Consider the following 5,974-nt stretch of genomic DNA (forward strand, 5'->3'; position numbering starts at 1 on the left):
GTGTTGTTTGGGTGTGTGGGTTTTATTTTTTTAAATTTCCATTTCCAACGGTTACTGCGTCATGTGATTCAGTCGTTGCCATCGTATCGCTTCTGCACCGGTTAACCCGTTTCTTGGGGACGATTACTAAATAGACACTCAAACGCTACCTTCATTGATATATGTTATGTGTGTGTATGCTGTAAAGAAGATCTCCCAGAGCGGGATGTATGCTGTCTCTCTCTCCGTGTTAACTCTATTTACATCCTTCTAACGATCACAACACAAGCACACCGGACGTGGCACACCGGACAGGAAGTTTTGATAATGAATAAATAATTGCCACGAAAATACGCGGCCAACTACGACGACGACGACCGAGTCCTGCTTCCCAGTCCATCATCGCATCCCGCGGCCCAACCTAATGCCCTATGGCCTAGACTTAATTAGCCTATACGGCTTAAAACTACGCGAAATATTGTACATACATCGATATACAGAGTGCACGCTTCTCGGAGCGATATGCCACGAGTTGGTGCGATGATCTAACTCTACCTCCTACTCTAACACCTCTTAAGCTACACGCGGACTTATGGACACTTTTGTAAAGTGACTGGCTCTAGGATTGATTTGTATGGTTTAGCGTTTGTTGCATTTCCGTTTCTCTGTTTTGCATTTTCTCTGTTGCTGCCTGCTCTTGTAGAGCATTAATGTACATGATTTCACTCTCTCTTTTTCTCTCTTTCACTCCCTCTCACTCTCTCTCAGTGTGTTAGCACTGATTTACACAACGCCGGATGTGCGCGGGGATGAGCACTGTTCAAGCAGAAACAACACTGTGGACAACGTGATTGCTTGCTTTGGTGTTGTTGCCGTTGCCGTTGCTGCTGCTGCTGCTGCCGTTGTTGTTAGGCGGTGACTTGGATGTTGCTAGCCCTGCAGTTGACGCGCTCGGCGTCATGGAAGCAGCCGCCGCCGCCGCCGCCGTTGTCGACGTCGTCGTTACCCACCTTTCGTTTGGCGGCAACACTTCGATTTCGGGCTGCATTTTGATTGTCCTCACCGTCGGATCGTAATAGCCGGCCAGATAGTACGTGTCGTTGTTGTCGTAGATCGCGGTGTACTGCTTCGGATCGGCACCGAACTTGGCGGTGTACTCCCGCAGGCCCAGCACCTCACACTTGTGCGAGATCGTCTGCACGTCGTTTTCGTCCTCGTGTGGCGACTGAAACAGAGCGCCCTGTCATAGAGCGGCCGCGAAAAAAGGGGAACAAACATCAAAGGTTAGAGACCCTGCGGCACAGTTTTGCTGCGGCAACACGGGGACTTACCGGGTACTTCAGGTTGGGGCAGTCCTGCGTCTCCTCGGGATGGTAGAACCACTTGACGCGCACCACCATGTTGTTGGTGGACGTTTCCCACATCGATTCAATGTGCCCGATGTAGGGCCGGTCGGGCCGCCCCGTCGAGAGGAATACGGCCGAGTCGCCCACCTGAAAGAGAACGGCGAAAAGGCGGTCAGTGCCCAACTCCGCAAGGCAGAAGCATGGGGACGGCTTACCGAAATCGTTTCCTTGCCCCGTTGGATGGATTTGTAGAACTGCTTTCTTGACGCGCGACCGGTCGACCGCCGGTAGCCCTTGCCGCACCAGGCCCACAGCTGACGGGCGGGCAGAAGGCAGCGATTTTTGCTGCCATTTTGTTCGGTGCACGGTTTCCGCTCCGTCGCCGAGCCTTTCTTCTGCTGCGGTTGCTGTGGGGGGTGGAGAGGAAGGACAGGACACACAAAAACGAACGGATGAGTTGCAGGTGTCGACAAACGAATCTGAATCCCCAAACTTACATAATACGATCCGGAGCTTTCGGTGACGGACGAGCTGACCTCCTCCTCCGTCAGCGTGCCGTCCTTCTCGGCCGCCGGCGTGCGGGCGACGACACTGCCCTCGGCCCGCTGCACTGCCGGCCGCGGGCTAAACTGGCCGGCCGTCTGGGACGCACTGTCGCCCTGCGAGATGTCGTCGTCCATCGAGCCGGAGCCGGCCTCGACGGTGGCACCCTCCTCGGGCGAGGACGGTGCCACCAGCACCGCGTCCCGTGGTGCTTCTTGTGCTTTCGTCGCTTTTTGTGCTTCCGATGCTTGCAGAACTCGTCGTAGCACTTCGATTTGGACTTTTTGTGCTTGTGCACGGTGTGGTGGTGGTTCCACCGGCCGCCGCCAGTTCCGCATTGTTCGCCGCCAGACGACGCAGCTTGTCTTTGCGTATCTTCTTCTTCAGCCGGCGGCGCTCTTCCCGGTACGCCTCACCATGCAGCCGCTTTTCGGCCCGTTCCGTCGTCAGCGCGCGAAGCTGTTGATGGACGAGCCGCCGGTACCGAGCGGTGAGGAGATCATCGGTGTAACGGTGGCCGTCAGCGGCGTGCCGGACGACGGTTGGATATGTGGCACTGGTGGATGACCGACGATGGTCTGTTGCTGTGGCTGGTGCTGTTGCTGCTGTTGCTGCTGCTGTTGTTGCTGTTGCTGTTGCGGCACCATCGAGGCTGGCCCGAGCGTTCCGAGCTGGGGGCACGGTTCGGAATGGCTCGGTTGGCGCTTACGCTTGCCTAGCGATAAAAGAGGATTGGGATCGTATTCTGGAGTGTTGTTCGTATTGATCGGTTCGTTTTTTTGGTTTTTGGTTTTTTGTTGTGTGTGTGTTGGCGATTTTTTCAACAAAAAAAACGAGGTGGGGGGAAATACGTTGTTGTTGTTGTTGTGGGCGTCGATGTTGTCGCGTTATTGTTGGGTTGTTGGTTCACACATACACAAACACACACGCACGCAACAAACGGGTACAACGGGGACACACGCACACACAAACACGATTTGTCATGGCGGTGGTGGTGTATGGCACGCAGAGGTGGTTGCAGGTTGTTTGGTTGGTTGGTTGGTTGGTTGGTTGGTTGAAAACGCAAAAAACCCGAGAAAAAGAAAAAAGGAAACAATGTAAAACATAAAACTTAAAAACATAACCAAACGCATATTTCTCCGCTCAACACTCCGCAACATAGAAACGGTCTTTAAACGGGGGGAGGGCGCGCAAGGGGGAAATTGGGAAGGTGAGTGGGGGAAGCAGGAAGAGAAAGAAATAGAGAGAGAGAAACAGAGAGACACGGTGAGATGACACAAAGAGTGATGGAGAGGACTGCAGGGGTTGTGCAGCTTCAAACTGAAGAATGTTCTCTTTTTTTTAAGGAAACGAAATACAACGTCCGATGTCATATCACACACCACGTGTCTCAGAGGAGTAGTAGTAGTAGTGGTAGGCCGGGCGGTAGAACATTCTAGTAATGGGAAAAATCAAGTTTTTGACAGAATCGATTCCAACTAGATCCGAAGTTTTCTGGAATCGATTTCGGATCGGTAGGTTCGGATCAGTTTCCGAAATCGATTACGGAATTGAAACCGAAATCGGCTCTGGGATCGGCTCCGGAATCAGCTCCAGAATCGGCTCTGGAATCGGCACCGGAATCGGAATCAGTATCGGTTTCGGAATCGGAACCGGAATCGGAACCAGAATCGGCTTCGGAATCGGAAATCAGAATCGGCTTCGAGATCGGAGTCGGTTTCGGCATCTCCATAAGAATAGGCGTTTTGGCCAAATGATACTACGCATTGGTTGTTGTAAAGAATCCAAACTTACTTGTAAACGATCCATTCTCATGGAGATTCCCGGACTGATTTCCCATCTGAAACTTATTATTTCAATTCAAGGACTGTCTCTCATTTCAGAGCTAATTCCAATTCTGGAGTCAATTTTGATTCCGTTTCCGGAGCAAATTATGATTATTCGGTCGATTCTGATTCCGAAATCGCTTCCGGAGCCACTCCAGAATTAGCTCCGGAGACGACTACGGAATGAACTCCGCAGTCAACTCTGGAATCGGCTTCGGAATCGGAATCGATTCCAGCTTCGGAATCGGCTCTGGAGTTGATTCCGAACACGGAATCGCAATCGGGTCACTCCGATTCCGAGCTCCCACCACTAGAACCTTCCCTTTGGCAACCACAGAAGCACAGTCTCCATAAGACCGTAGAGCGGCGGTAAGAATCGGCACAAACTTAGGATCAACTTGTCACACACTCTCACGCACGCGGACACTCATACAAATGAAAACAGATTAAAGTTGTTACAGGGAGTCCTACTATCACTCATAGGGAAAGGAAAGCTCTACCGTACAATGGGGTAGGAGGATCAAGCGGATCATGCTACTAGGAGGAGGACCATCTTTCGTAGGATGTCGAGGATCACGGGGCAGCAACACGACAACGCAAAGGGCTCAACACTTACCGACTATCGGGTAGTCGCTCATCAGGAAGCGAATGTCCTCGAGGGCGATCTTGCCATTGTCCCCGTCATCGAACTCGACGTTCACGAAGCGTTTCTCCGGATCGGGCGAGGCCGGTTCGGCTGCCACGCCCGGGTACAAGCAGCGATACTGCTGGCTCCAGTAGGCGCAGAGCCGCGTTCCGGGAATGATGTCGTCCACCGACTTGGGCGCTACTTCCAGGATCTGCAAGGAAAGGCCGGATTAGCTGCTGCAGAGCTTCCGCCGTCCAGAAGAGATGTCACCATTCCTGTACTTACCGCATCACGCAGCACAGCACCTCTCCCGGGACATGATGTGCGGCCGATTGCCACGCTCGCCGTCCAGCGTCACTGCGTAAATGTCGGGCGGCTGCACCGCACTCAGACACCCGGCATAGAACAGCCCTCCCATCGCGGTCAGTACGCGCGTTTTGTCCTTGCCCAGGTGCTCGCTCGTCAGCAGGCAGCGCTGATCGATGCGCTTCTTCTCCGAGCTGCGCCGTTTGCGGTCCTTGCTGCGCGACTTTTTGCGCTTCACGATCGGTGGTGGCCCACCGACCAGCGTGCCGTTGGTGCCGCCGTTGGCAGCAATCAGATGCGGCTGCGGTTTCATTAGCGGCGTCACGACGGCCGCTTTCACCGGGGACACCTTCAGGCCGACGAGCGGGTTGACCTGCGCACTGACGGTGCCGCCGGCCGCACCCGTCTTCACCTTGTCGAAGATGGACGGCTTGCCGCCGAAGATGGAGAACGCCGCATCGGACGGTTTGCTGTTTTCGTCCTCGAACGCAAACACACCGCCGGCGGGCGAGCGGATCTTCACCTGCGGCTTCAGCGAGCTGTCCGACAGGTTGCTGGTGTCGTCGCTGGTTGTGGCGCTCTCGAACTTGGACGAATGGATGGGCGACTTTTTGAACTTGGACTCACTGATGTGATGGTGGTGAGGGGGGTTGGGCTGTTGCTGCTGCTGCTGTTTCGCGTGTCCCAGCCCAATGTTTCCCCCGTTCGGGCCACTGTGATGCAACACGTGGCTCCAGTGGTTGTGATGCTGCTTCTCCGGCTTTTGATGTGTCGCCGCCGCATCCTTCACGCCACTATCGCGCGTGTTCTTCGATGCGAGGATGTAGCCCACCAGGCTCTTCGTTTTCTTCGCCACGATCGTCTCGGTCAGCGTCAGCTCGTCGTGCTTCTTCGGGATGCCGCCCTTGCGCTTCGAGTAGGACAGCCGCTCCATCGAGCAGGCGTCGTCGTCCTCCCGCTTGCCGCTCGAGTCCGTGTCCGAGCTGAGCTTCGGCAGCTCCACGAACGTGGTCGAGTTGGACGAGGAGGAAAAGTTGGGCGACAGTGCCGGGATGGTGCTGATCTTGGGCCCGCCCAGCCCGTGACCGAGCACGGACCCGGGCACGCCGCCGCCCGCCTGCACCCGAAGACGTGCTGCCCGACCCGAACGTGTTCAGCATGGCGCCGCCGGCCGCCGCCATTGCGCCGAACCCGCCAAAGTACGCCTTGCCCATCTCGGGGATGCGCACCATGCCGCTGTTGGCCAGCGGCTTCACCTTCGCCACCGCCGCCGTGCTCATCTGCTCGAGCTCGCGCTTCTTCTCTTCTCCTCGCACTGGCGCGTGATCCGCTCCAGCCGCTCCTTC

At 55.3% G+C, this 5,974-nt stretch overlaps 1 pseudogene; it reads right to left on the bottom strand.

The window, feature by feature from the left end:
• Window positions 1–647: 647 nt before the first annotated feature.
• LOC121603229 lies at window positions 648–5,970 on the bottom strand (annotated as a pseudogene).
• Between the last annotated feature and the right edge of the window lie 4 nt (window positions 5,971–5,974).

The sequence above is a fragment of the Anopheles merus genome, unplaced genomic scaffold (assembly GCF_017562075.2).
Source record: "Anopheles merus strain MAF unplaced genomic scaffold, AmerM5.1 LNR4000937, whole genome shotgun sequence".
NCBI classification, from domain to species: Eukaryota; Metazoa; Arthropoda; class Insecta; order Diptera; family Culicidae; genus Anopheles; species Anopheles merus.